Genomic DNA, 14,517 nt, shown 5'->3' with positions numbered 1-14,517 from the left:
TCAGTGGTGGAGAACTGATTCCAGGAATTATGCGTGCGCCAAGCTGAAGCCTGTCGAAGCCAGGGAAAAGGCATCCTTGAATTCAGGTCATCAGTCAGGGCTGGGAAATGCATGGAGGCCCTGGTACAGGAAAGCTTAACTTCCAGTGCGTGCTCAAGCCTAACTAACCTCCGTTAACGTCAACGGTGATAAAATTAAACATGAGGTCAAGATTTTGGATAAGGATGGTTTATGGCCCGGAGGCTTACATGGATGAGAATGTCAGGCCAGCAAGCCAGGGCATTCGATATTGATCAGCCTAATCAAGGAACTCCTGCGTAAGCTGCCACGTGAATCAGGGAATAATTCGGGATAACAGACACATCTGAGTAATTCGTGACCTACTGGCAGATGATTCATGCAGACAGGCAGCATCCATCAGATTCATTATTCCTTGCAAAGGACTTCTTGGAAGGCTTATGGGTCTGTGGGTGGCCCCACCTCCTCAGGGGGTTCATCAAGGGAGAAGCTGGGAGCAGATGGGATTGTGGGGCTACCCAGCACCCATTGCTGCATGGGGCAGAGCTCATCCTTCACCCATCAGCAGCCCAAGAGCTTTGGGCAAAGAGGGATCTTCAGGATTTTCAAGCTGTCTTTGAGAAGAAATGGATCAATGTAACTGTAGACCCCTTATCCTGTCGCCTTTCTGCCACACATCTCCCATGTAACCTTGTTTGGACGTTCTTTATACCTTACTTTCCCACCTGAAGCATCAATGCATGTCTCTACTTTCTGTTCCCAGTGTAGTCTGCAAGATGCATCAACTATATCCTCGTGTTCACCAAGAGTCATCATGGAACAATACCCCATATACTGGAAAAAGCCTGGTTTGGACCTCTGAAACTGGGAGTGTAAGACTCAAAACCTGGAGAAAACCAAGCATTGTCATCTCTGTTACCACAAATCAACTAAATAAATACCTACTCCAGGGACACGCTGCCATGGGATAAAACACCTGCCTCACCTCTCCAGCCTACACACAACAATGCTATGGCATTATAGCTGTATCTGTGTTAGAGTTGTGGTTTGCCATGCTGTATCTGAGATTCTACATCAGACAGGGAAGAGTTTGAGCCTGACACTATCAAATTCCTGTTTGACAGTGAATCAGCAGCACCTTTTGGGAGCTTCCTTGAGGTGCACTGTTCCTTTGCTCTTCTTCATGGACCAAGTGATGCCAGGCAGTGCCAAGTGCTCCAGAAGCAGAAAGTTTCTGTTCCCCTTAAGAGATCTAGTCCAGCTGTTTCACCTGGCTTGAAGTCACAAAGGGGAGAGGGTGGCCACAAGGCATTGGCAGGAAGTATTATGGGGTGGCAGGGCTTGGATGCAGCTGGAAAACCAGCAAAGAATCAAGGGACAAAGCTTCCTAGGATCCCATCAGGAGACCTGCACAGGCTCCAAATGCCCAGGGAAATGGGCTCCAAAGCAATAATCTGTGGGGCTGGTTCTTTGCCAGAAAGTCTTAAAATAATTGCAAGTGTAGCTGCAACCAGAATCTATAAAAAAAACAGTAAGGAGAAAGAGTGTCTGCACTGTGTTTGCATGATCAGCAAACAGACCTGAAGATGCTAGAACAAGAAAGAAAAAGAAATCTCTTTCCTGCCATGGAAAACACAGTAAGGGGAGACAGCATGTCAGGTTCCTGATGGAGTTTGGCTGGGGCCTCACTAGTGAAGAAGGTGTGAAAGGACTTGCAGGCATCCTGCTCACGCTCTCCTTTTGTGGGATGCCCCAGACCAGGGTGATGGTACCAGCAGGATGAGCACCTTTCTTTTCCCCAAAGGGCTCCTGCTCTGCCTTGGAGATGGGAAGCAGCTCAGAGCAGAAAGGAACTCTCCATCCTCACCTCATCACATGAGCATAGAGCTGTCTTTTGTTAATTTCTCACAATTTTTGTGAATTGTTTGTACCATCACTGGTGCTCTGGAGCCTGATGCATGGGGACTGTACTCTGTCCCTGCTATCTGGCCTCTGTCTGCATGCTCCAGTATGGCAGGTAACCTTCTAGTGGCTCCCACTTAGCTTTAAGAGTGGCTATAAAAAGAGCTTGACAAGATCAAATGCTAATAGAAAGGTTTTCCAAAGGTTGAAACTGATCTGCTCGAGGGCATTCGTGACTGGGAGATGCCAGAAGAAACCAAATAACCCATTCATTGTGGAGTAAATAATTGGATTTTAAATACTCTCTGAGAAAGAATTCTGGGCAGGGTGGGGAATGGGGGGAATACTGCACTAAGTGCTTGGAAAGCTGTTGCTCTTCTAAATCTTCACTTTGCTACAACATGTATAAGGCATTGTCATTCAAAGCTATGGATGACAAATGGGGGACTTTCTTCCCTGAATTTGTCTGAGGTGTGTAAAGCTTCAGCATCTACAGCATCCAGTACCTATAGTGTCCATGGATGGTGTGGAAAGCCATGTCCCACTGCTCATATCATTTGTTGCCCTTATTTTTGCACAGGGTGGGAGCAGCAAGCAATTCCCTGGACCCTCAGTGGCTGGAGGTGCCTTGGTTGCACCCTTGGCTATTGTCCCTTCCAACACTGGAAGAAAGGTCTTACCAGTAGAGCTACATCTCCCTCCCACCCAGTTGCAGCATGAAACAGTGCCCATCTCCTGGCCTGGAGTAGCTGTATGTCAGTATTGACTTCTGGAGGTTAGCTCAGTGCAGTTCCACCCAAAACATGACCTGTGCCTCCTTCTGAAATGAGGAGGATGTCAGGATTGCTCTTCCAGGTGAGGGATCGAGAGCTGTAGCATCAGCAGCAACTGGGAAGGACACAAATGGCTCAGTCAAGCCCTGCCAGCATCCACATTCTCATCCTGACTGATGTTCACTGTCCATGTGAACAGCAGCCACGTCTTTGGGCCTTCAGGGCTTTATCCTTGTGAGCACCTGGGCCCAACTATCCAAATTTTCACCAGCCTTTGCTGGTGAACAAAGGCTCCTTCTTCAGTGACTTCTTTGTGCAGAATAGATGCCGAATCAAAAATGGTCTCAGCACTACTGACATCCACTTCAGCTGAGCCAGGCATCCTGTGTTGCCATGAGTCTGTCTGTGGGAGCACAGGACCACACAACCACGGTCACACAGCTTTTGGTCCAGAGCAGACTCCTAACCAGCCATGTCTAGCACCAGTGTGGGCCTTGCCCCAAAAAAGCCATGCAGCTGTGCTTTTAGGAAGAGCTGGCTCAGATCCTGCAGCCAAGCATCCTCAGGCTGCCTGGGGACCAGAAATCCCCAGCTGTCCTGTGTGTGATCCCCATCTTCGTGCTCCCACTCCTTCTCCCCCCTTTTCTCCTCTCCACTAATGCATTCAGCATATAAAGCTAAGGTTTCCAAAAGATCTCTGAACCCAAAGAGACATTGAGGAGATGGAAAGAGAGGGAAAGAGAAAGAGGCTTTTTGAATATTGAATTAAGGCTGTCTCCAGTATTATTGGATTCCCATAAGGAGGCAGCCAGGGAGCCCACTGCTTTAGTGTCCTATGAATATTTCATAGCTTGACTTAAGCTCAGTGAAGGGTGTTTCTTTGCACAAAACCACCTTTTTGGCTTGTGGGTTTCTCTCCAAGTGTGTGGTTATTGTCCCTTCTCTTACAGTGGCTATGAAATCAACCTGGCTTGTGGACAGAGTCATCTGACACTACAGCAACTTAAATTTGTTGAACCTGGGTGATCTTTTGGCACAATCTACCTAGGAATTTCCAGAAGACAGCCAGACATGGCTCAAAACATCCTGGTCGTTCACTGGGTCAGACTGCACAACTGCAGCAGCAGTGATGCTCAGTACCTGTGTCCCATCCAACCATGGTGACATTGAAGAAGGTGCATGGTCAGGGGGATCATTTCATCCCACTTCAACCTATCAAGTTGGCTGCAGAAGTGGGGAAATAAGTTGTGCTGCCTGGTACCCACTCGAGACACTGGCCTGAAGGGTCTGGGTCTGCCTTGGTTCCCCAGATTTTAGGTGCTTACTTAGAGCTTCTCTAGGCATTCCAAACCATTAATTCCTCAGGCTGGAAATCTTTCCAAAATGAGCACTTTCACAAAAATTTGTGGGGCTGCAAACTACATTCACTGATGCAATGGAGAATCCTGACACAAGCATTGGTTGCCCACTCTGCACAGATGAAAATGGTCTCAAATACTGTGAAAACACCTAATTTTCCCTCCTCAGGACTGTTTTTTGGAAGTGCTGGTGCTCTACTCCTACCACCCTGTGCTTGCCCTCCATGACCCAGGAAGTTCTTCCTACATTAGCCAACCTGCTCAGAGATGGCAGTGGCAGGAGCCTTTTCCTTTATTAGATGAGCTCAGAGGTCTCCCATCCACAGCCTTTAGCACTTTTCCTTGCTCTGTCAGGTACTGTCACAGATCTAGAGTGATTCAAGTTTGGAGGTTGTTGGCCAATTCCATTGTTTTCTTCTCCTTTTTTGTTTTTAATCTCCTCTCTCTCTCCTGCCCCTCAGTCTACAAATCCTCTTCAAAGAGGGAAATTAACAAAAATTAATTGTTTTATTGTAGACAGGGCAGATAACACTGCTTATTACTGAGATTGCCCAATACTTCCCGTTATGGGGCTGTGTATCCCGTTACTTAGAACCAATGCCAAAACACAGACATTTAGGCAGAAATTGTCTTCCAGGGATTTGCCTTAACCTGAATTTCTGAGAAAGATTTCAGCCAAACTGGGTCAGTTTTATCTGAAAGAGAAGCCATGGGAAAACTATTTGGTTTGCCTGTGGCCAAACACTCTTCCTGAATTTCCTTGGGAAAACTCTTTCGCCCTGTGCTTCACCTGAAGAGGTGAAATTTGGTGAGAGAGGACCCTCTTGGGATGGGGAGCTGCAAACCCTTCCTGGTTTCCTTGGAAGAACACTGTGCCTTGTGCCGTTTATTTAAGCTTCTAGAATTATTGTTCCTAGTTTATAGTTTCTGCAGTGGTGGCACAACCCACTGACCAAGAGATGCCCACCACATGGTGTGGTGCTATCCTCCCTGAGCCATGTCTTCTGCAGGGCGGAGACCCTCCATGTCTCCTGCATGACTGAGTCTCAGCACTGTCCAATCCATGGCTGTGGCATTGAACAGTCCCCACAGAACCCAGAACAGCAGCAGACAGAGAGCACAAATCCCACTTCTCCTTGCTGGGTGTCTGCCTGCTGCATAAAGGAGCTTCAGCTTATTACAACTGTTTGTCCCTGAGGAAAGATGAGAAGGGAGGTGACAACACATTTTATGAGCAAATTTCTGATGACCATAGATTATAGCATCAGAGACTGATTTGGATTTGAAGGGACCTTTAAAGACCATCTTGTTACAACACCCCTGCTGTGGGCAGGGACACTTTCCTCTAGACCCAGTTGCTCCAAGCCCTGTCAAATCTGGCCTTCAACACTTCCAGGGTTGTAACATCCTCATGGTGCTACACTTTCTACAAGGTTTGGAACCTCTCTTCCCCAGGAGGCAGGAGGGCAGCACCTGAGACACCCCCTGAGCCCCCTGCAACACCCCAGGCAGGGATGGTGGGGAGCCAGGGTGCAGCCACCACTGTTGGTTACCCATGTGGCACAGGAGCAGCGTGATCTTTTCATCACAGATGAGAAGATGATGCCCCAGGACCACTCCACTGGTTATCTTTTGCAACTTAATCAGGAGAATCAAGTTCTCTGGGTTGTTGCACACTGAGGCCACAAGGTCCACGCGCTCCATGGCAAGCCTGGTGGCACATCCAGTCCTGATTACAACTGCAAATCCCTTCAGTGGGGATCAACCCACCTTGGTTCTGCCCATCCTAGGCTTTAATTTTCTAGGAGGGTGACAACAGGTGGCTCTGGCCGACGTCAATGGGATTGCATTAACGCTGCTGAAAACCAGCCCCGCGTCATCTGCTCCAGCAGAGCCCTCGGGGCTGAACCAGAGCCTTTTGGCATACATCAGGGTGGGTAAGATGGATTGCTCAGCTCCTAGCTAGGACAAATAGATAAGGATAATGGATGGATGCCCAAAGAGCAGCCATGCTTTAGGCAGATGAATAAATCACTTTGATTGTTCATATAGAAACAGGAGGTACCAGGAGGACTCAGCTTTCAAAGCATGGTGTGTCCAATTTAAGTCCTATGATTGTGTTTAAGGATCTAAAACCATTCCAAATGGACTTTGTTAATAGAGGAAACCCCACGTATAGTGCTCCTGCGACAGAGCCATTATCACTCAGGGCTTGGCTGAGAGCCCCACTCCCTCTGGTCCTTTGGGAACCTCCATCCTGAGATACTCTGTCCCTGTGACACCTTCCCTGGGGAAGAAGAGGTGCCCAGGAAAAGGAGAGGGGCAGTGCCCTCCTGCTGAGAGAGGCTGACTGCAAGACCTGCCTTCCATCTGCCTACCTGTCTGCACCAACCACAGACCCATAGCTATCCCAGGAACAGGAGGGGTCTTCTGGAGGCTTTGCAGTGTGTGAAGTGCCTTTAATTTCAAAGGATGCTCAGCTCTGGCATCTCCAGCATCTCGGTATGGGGTGGTGGGGTGATATGGATCAGTATGAGTGACATACCTCCAGCACGTGGAGATGGAGCTGTGGTGTGTTACAGGGCCACTACCAGGGTCATTACATCTCCAGCCTGGCCTCCTCATGCTGCTGAGCACTGCATTTACAGCAGCCCATGTGCTCAGTGGGATGGCAACTACTAGGCTTGCATGCATGGGGACATCTTTCCCACCCTGAGCAGTGGACAATGTGTGCCTGGTTTCAGTATTTTTGGTACAGGAGTTGTGTCTGCTCCTGTGGATGTCTGACTGTGTTGGGATCCATGCTGACCACTTGTGGAAGTGGTACAGTGACTGCAGATCAGATAGGAGGAGACCTCCAGCCTGTACAGGGATGGGGCAAGCTCTCAGGGCCCATCCAGGGCCAGCCCATGACCTGCTGTAAGAGGAGCATCTGGTGTGTTGCCACTGTGAGGCCTGTGCCCACACTGAGAAGCTGGCCTGCTCCCCTGCAGATATCCTCACATGCCCTGCACTAGGTTGGGAAAATCCTTTGGTATCCATTGACACCCCACACGTCTGTGTCTTCCTTGCCCAAGTGAGTGTGGCTTCATTGAGAACTCACTCTGAGCCTTCACCCCCAAATAACTGAGCTGTGGGTCTGGTTCATGGGGCTGGGCTGCCCTGGCTGCTCCCCCAGGCCAAACCACAAGGGCCAGCAATTGGACTCATTGCAATTACACTTCATTCACAGCACCAGCTGCCAGCTCATCCTCGGCACTGAGCTCCAGAGATGCTTCTCACCTCCCTCTGAGGGCTGAAGCAAGCCCTGAGAGATTCCAGGAGACAGCCAGTGGTGTCTCTGATCCATCATTCTCACCATGCCTTTTATTTGCCCTCAGCAACACAGCAAGCCAGGACGATGCTTCAGCCATTCCCTCCCAGAGCAGTTGGAGTCCTGGATGCAATTCTGCTCCTCTACCAAAAGCTGATTCTACCCCTTCCCACCAGGCAACCTCTCTTTGTCTGCTTGCTGCCTTAATATCCCTCTGATCAATCTCAGAAGGATCCAGTAACATGGAATGGCAGATGGGGAACAGAGCATGAATATTAATTAACAACGAATTCCAAACAGAGGACTTTAATTACATTAAGAGTGCAGGCTCCGAGGCAGTGACTTACTTCCTGCTGTAAATCTGTTGAGAGGTCATTTGCCACGGTGTCAGTACTCTTTAATGAATGAATATATACATTTCTAGTGCTGGTGTGTGGGGGAAATAGGGTCTTGTTTCCAAAAGTGGCAACACAAGCCTGCACGCCAGAGAGAGGTCTTCGCTCATAGGGAGGATTCCGGAAAATAATAATTAGTATAATTACCTGGTAATCAAACACCAGCAGCTCTGCTCGTGGGGCTGGAAATCCCCAGCATGAGCCAGACCTGCTTCTTTGTCATATGTGGTCTGGTCACTGGGGGGAGACCAAGAACCGCAGCGCCTTCCCGGGGCCGGTGGGTGCCGGGTCCCGGCGCTCGGAGCGGCTCTCGGAGGGATGCGGACACGTCTCAGCCCCCGGTGCTGGTGCTGCTTGGGCAGCCTGGCAGGAGAAATCAGTCCTGTGAGGGCAGGAGGTTTGCCGGGAAACCCATCTAGGCAGGATCACCTCTCAGCCCAGCGGCAGGTTGGAAAAGCGTGTTTTCCCCAGCACGGCTGAATCCCAGGAAAAATACAGCCAATGCTGAAGACCTTCTGTACCAGCAAAAGGGACTTTTTGTTTTAATACCTCAAACTGGCCTGGGACAGCAATGCTGCAAAATAGCCTCTTACAGGGACAATTTCTGTTCTCAGGGATTTTGCTGGATGAATTCGAGCTGAGGTTTTCTGCACAGAAAACCAGCTTGAACTAAGAGGGTCGCATGAGTGCCAGCGTGCCAATATCCCAGCAAAATGAGGTTTTAGCTTTATCTTTCTTCTCAGCTGCCTTCAGTCTGTGGAGCAGCACATTCCTCCACAGTCCCCGGTGGCAATGCTGGACAGCTGTGCTCTGGCTAGGAACAGCACAAAGCCACCCACCCTGGTGGGCAATGGGTGATGCTCAAGGGACTGCTGCATCCCTGGAGCTCCTCCTGCTTGGCCAAGTGCCCCCAGGCCCAGCTGGGAAGCAGTGTGGGACATGGCATGTTTCCAGACTCTCCAGGGCCCTAGAGAAGGCAAGGAGGGAAAGGATCACAGTGGGTGATGGTGGTAGAGCTGCAGCAATGGGCACAGTGCCGTGGGTTGCAAGAGTGAGATAATGTGGGATCTTGACTGCATGGCCACATTGAGCTGCAGAGGACTCTCCAGCAGCAGATTGAGGAGCTGGAGGCTTGCACAGGCAGGACATGGCACGAACAACCTTTCCTCCTCATCTTTAACTGGAAAGACCTTGCCCAGTAGGTTTGCATCCAAGTGGCAGATTACTGATTTTGCTGGCTCTCCTCAGACTGGGATTCCTGCATTTTTCCTGGTTTTGCCAGCACGGTGAGTCTGGCAGAAGCTGGAAGTGCTGCTGGCCAGCTCTGCTAGTGGCATGAAAGGGAAGTCAGAGATGGCTTTGAGTAACCCTTCTCAACCAGGGATCACTCAGGCATTTACAGCTTTAAAAGAAGTCATAGAAATAGTTGAAGGGAAAACCTGACCTAGGGACAAAGAGAAAACAGTTAATTAGCTCTGACTGAGCTGCGATGAAGACTATGAGAGCAGGCTACAAAAATCCAATGGGTTTTAGCACCGAGGAAGTTTCTGATTTGAAAGGGGTGGTCCTTGCCAGCAAGATCTTGTCCTGACCAAGGCTTTCACACCCGTGCTGTGCCCTCTTCTGCTCAACAGCTGTAGTGAACACTCTGGATTGAGAAGGTTTGGAAGTGGCACTGGGGTTAAGATTGGGTAAAAATGCCACAAACATCTCAGGAGTAAAATACCAAACATCCTTAGGTGTCTCTTGGTGCTTGATACCAAGAGACCAAAAAATACCAAGCATCTCTTAGGTGCTTGAGGTGGGCCACAGAGGTGGACCATCATCACACCACCATTGATAGAGAACAACTGAAGGGCTCAGGAGCACGAAACCAAAGATTCAAGGGCTTCAGCTAGCTGGCACAGGAGGCACAGCATGGCAGGACACATCCCAGTGCAAGTCTTATGGGAAGTGGAGGTGCCTACTCTGGTTGGAAAGGCTGCAGGGAGCCAATGCTCTTGGTGCCTCCAGCTCCTGCTTCCTGTGTGGACTCACAAGTGCCAGGATGCCACTGGCTTGGGGGTGCACACCTGGGGCTTCTGCCACTTCCTACAATGCAGGTGCAAAACCACACTGTGGGCAGCACCCAACAAACAAAATAAAAAGCAGCTGAAAACTTGCTGGATAGTGGGTGGTGCCAGAGTTCATCTCTTGCTCTTTTTCCTTGTCCAGTGAAAACCAGTGGGTGTCATATCCCCAGCATGGGATAACCACTTCTTTCTCTTGCTTAAGAAGAATGTGTGTGTGTGTATGTGCTCATCCTTTCTTCCACATTTTAACCAGGGTTCCAACCGGCCCCAAGGTGGGACATGAATGGCCTGGGTGGTACAGGTCCACAGCACAGTTGTGAGCTGGAGGCTGTGAGCTTCCTTGGTAGCTGGCACGTGGCTCCATCCCCTTCTCTCCCCTGTCTGTGGCTCTTCTGGAAAGCCTATTTTTATTTGTCTGTTCTAAAAATAAATGGGGAAGGCAGAGGTGTTTCCTTGCTGTGATGAACTTGTCCAAACCCCAAATACTTAAAACCCTGCTTTTAAGAGCTGAGTCTGACTCTTTTGTGCTTCTTTTTATTGCTCACTGCCAAATGACAAAGCAGGTTCTCTGCAGGATAGAGTATGTCCCAATGACAGTGAGTTTTGGATCAACAATAAGGTGGCACCTCTAATTCACAGTACCAAAAATCCTGTTTTACCTTGAGGAAAAAGTTAAATGCAGCCCCTTTCCCTCCACCCCAGCCACTGTGATCATTTACTTCTGCTCCTTTTTTTCTTGCTGCAGCTGTTCCCTGGCTGGGGTCAGATGAGAGATCTTAAAATGTGAATTTTGAGGAACTGCTGAGCTTTGCATCTGCGCTGAGGTGGCATAAGCCATTTCTGCCTTCCCTCGTCCTTCAGATACCACTGCCAGATTGAGTGTTCACTTCATGCCTTATCAGCTGGCTCTAGCAAAAGGCTCTTCTGTCTGGGTAACACATGGAAAGTGTCTAAAAATGCAGGAGCAGGGTGAAGGCTGTCAGGAGATGGTGGAGCTTTGTACAGCTAATTGCTCTGACCCCCTTGCAAGGGCAGTCGTGCTCGATTAAGGAAGTGATGCTATCGTGTGGGCAGCATTTCCAGCAGGGGTTAACAAGCAGATGTTGGTGTGGGCACATGGGCAAGGAAAATGTAGCAAGATTGTGTCATTATTCCACCTGGCCACCAGAGCTGCCACGAGTGCAGCAGTGCTCTGCTGGAGCTCCTGCCAGCAGATTTGGCTCTGCTGGCGTGGGATTTTGAAAGTCTGAGCAGGTCCCTGATGTGTTTGTACCAAAATGTTTCTCCCTTTGGTGCCTGCACAGCTCCTCTGGGATCTTGCCTCTGCTGCTGGCACAGGAGCTGTGTGGCATCCCTTGGCAAGCACTTCCCACTGAGCTGGGACAGAACTGTGCTTGGACTATCCTGACTTAATGGGGCTGAAACGCCCCAACAACAGTAGCAGGCTGGAAGTGAGAAGCTAGATTCCATTTCTCCCCTTCTTTTTCATGTATGCTTTTCCTCCTTGGGTGCTAGAAGAGCCACATTACATAAAGGCAGATAAGTCCCTGCCTTTTGTCAGCAGTTGGAATAATTTTCAATATCTGAGACACCCTGTCTGGCAAAGGTCATGCCCTGTTCTCTAGCAGATCTTAATTTAGCACCTGCAAGTTCTTGGTGAAGTGTAAAACTTCAGGATGCAGGAAGATCCCTGGAGGCTGCTGTGTAGAGAATGTCTTCCCTATGTAGAGGTATGAGTGAACTGCTGAGCATTTTGACCTCTCAATTGGAAGCAAATAGTTTTTACTGGGAGCTTGCAAGAACCATCCAAAGCACAGCTCTGCTGCAGCTCAGGGCTCCAGCGTGGTGTCCAAGGCTGATCTGAAATAGCTGCAGCTGATGGTGATGCAGTGAACCAGCTTCCACGCAGCTCAGCTGAGCCCCAGTGACTGCCTGGCTAGTTGGCTTCCTCCATGGACTCCCTGCATTCCTGCTGCCCTGGGCAACCTGCAGGCTGTGGCTCGGAGCACAGGGCAGGAGGCAGGTGTGAGGTGTGAGGATGATGCAGCAGACATATCCTTTGCTGTTGTTTAAATTCATTCCTTGGCTCCACTGCCAAAGGAGTTGAGGTCATGTACGTGGCTCCTTAAAGCCTTGAGGCAGGTACAGCTCAATTCAGCAGAGAAATTGTTGTCACCAGACTCATGGGACTGAACAGCACAGGGAAACCTGACTGGGTGTTGCAGGGTGAGGGGAACCCAGCCCCCCAGGCCATGGAGAATCCAGGGGAGTGCCCGTAGGAGCTCTCTGTGGTTGACTCTCATCCCTTACAAGATGTGTCTATCTGCAAGGCACAAACACACAGGGGACAGGACTTTTGACAAGGGAATCTAGTGATAGGACAAGGGAGATGACTTTTAAATGAAAGAGAGTAGGTTAGGTATTAGGAAGAAATTCTTCCCTGTGAATGTGGGGAGGCCCTGGCAGAGGTTGCCCAGAGAAGATGTGGCTGCCCCTGGATCCCTGGAAGTGTCCAAAGCCAGGCTGGACAGGGCTTGGAGCAAACTGAAATAGTGGAAGGTGTCCCTGCCCATGGCAAGAAGGTGGAACTAAATGATCTTTACAGACTGTTCCAATCCAAACCGTTCTGTGATCCTTTGATTCTATGGCTCTGGAGCTTTTGCTGCTGGATTTTCAGTGTGCAACTGTGGACTCCTACCGGCACTGGCACCAGACAGAGGTTGCACACCAGGGCTTATCTCCAGACCTACCAGAAGCAGGAAACTCAGCAAGTTCCCAAACAAACCTCTGGTGCGGGAGGCCAGCGTCTCTGACCTCCGGGGGTCCTGAGTGTTTGAACAGGCTCCTAATCTGCTTGGGAAAAGCAGGAGAGATGGGGAGGGAGAGGAGGGAGGGCTGGGGCTGTGCCCTGAGCGGGGTCGGCTGCTGCTCGTGGCTTTGATTGCTCAGGCTTGCTGTCTCAGGCTTGTGGGATTTGGCTGCCTGGCCGTGAACAAAAAAGCTGGATTCTCCCGGAGCCTTTATTCCCATGTCAAGATCACTGGTGGTTTCCCGAGGAGGAGTGGAGGGAGAGGAAGGCTTTTGTTGATGGTTTTTGACAGGCGTGGGGAAAAGCAAGGCTCAGCCTCTGCTCAGCTAAATCCTAGAATCATAGAATAGTTTGGGCTGGAAGGGTCCTTTAAAGGTCATCTCGTCCATTTCCCCTATAGTGCACCTCACAGCTGCTCCTCAGCTTCCCTGTGTGGGCTGAGCCAGCCCTGGGTAGCTCACTCCTGTGCTGGGACCATCCCAGAGCCTTGGCTCAACATCTCACTTTGATGGGGGTCCCCCCTTCCCCTGCCTCCTTCCAGAGGCTCCTGGCCCACTGCTGCTTCCCAGCATCATCAGCCTGTCTTATCCAACCCCCACCCCAAATAACCCTGACCGCAGAGACTGACAGCCCAGAGGGCCCAAAGAACAGGGACATGCCAGAAGGACGAGTGGAGAAGAGTTAGGAGGAACAGCCAGTCAAACTGACCCTCTGACACCCTCTGCCCTGCTCCTTCCTCCCACCCAGCATGCTTTTACTTGCTCCTGTACATTATTAGCAGATTTGAACTGCAGTGGCACCCTGCCTGTGAGGATCATCTCCGTGGAAGATGCCAGGGCTGTTGCATTCCTTAGCCAAGAGGGCCTGGCTCTGAGCTGGGATCTCTAACAGATGCCCACTCTGCTTCCCTGAGAGACAGAAAACATGCTGAGGGCACATTGCCACTACCCAGTCAGCTTGGAATCCCCGCCTTATCCACAGGACCAGTCTTCTCTTCACAGGTGCACAGGCAGAGAAATCCTCTCAGTGGTCAGTTAATTGTGTTTTCTCTTTTTTTGGTTTGGTTTTGGTTTTGTTTTTCTTTCTGTTTTTTAAAGCAAAGAAAAATTACCCATATGACAGGGATTAGCTCTGTAGCCCACAGTGGTGCTGGGTGGGAGCAGCATCCCAGTGTGTCCCTTCCCCAGGTGCTGAGCCAGCCCAGTGATGTGCCCCCATTGTCCTGCCATCCTCATCCTCACCAGCCCCACATTGGCAGGGCCTGCCAGGAGAACCTGCCTGGGTGGAGAGTGCTCAGGAGCCAACACAGGATAATGATTCATAGTCTCAGCTTCCTGCTCCAGTGGTTCCTCAATCCAGACAGCTTCAGGCTTGGACAGGCAGAGCAGGGGAAGATGGGGGCTTGGCATGGCTGGGAGCCTTCCTCTGCTGTTGCCCATCTTGACCCCAGGAAGTGGGCTCCTCGGTGGGGTTTGCAGCTCCTGCAGACAGCAGAGCTATTTGTTTCTGGGTGTCATTCTGTCAAGGAAGCAGCTTAGCCAAGGCCAGAGCCTATATTTAGAGTCCCTGCCTGGGTGCACTTCTGGAGGGTTTTGTTGCCTTGATGCTGGATCTGTCCCAGCCAGGCTGTCCCTGAGGAGGCAATGCTGCTGAACCTCTTGGATGGCAGCACACGTTCCTGAGGGTCTTGCTTCCCTGGAGTACCTGGGGAAAAATGTTGTGTGGCAAGATGATAAACAGCCTTTTAATAAAGTCACCACCATTCAAAATTAGCCATCCCGTGGGATCCTCTCTTATCAGGCCCTGGTAGACAGAGCTATCAGGAGCCTGGTTCATTCCTGAATGAATACTCACTGGAAGCAGCGCTTGCTGGCCTT

This window comes from Taeniopygia guttata, chromosome 8, assembly GCF_048771995.1.
Source record: "Taeniopygia guttata chromosome 8, bTaeGut7.mat, whole genome shotgun sequence".
Taxonomy (NCBI): domain Eukaryota; kingdom Metazoa; phylum Chordata; class Aves; order Passeriformes; family Estrildidae; genus Taeniopygia; species Taeniopygia guttata.
Note: the sequence above shows the minus strand (reverse complement) of the source record.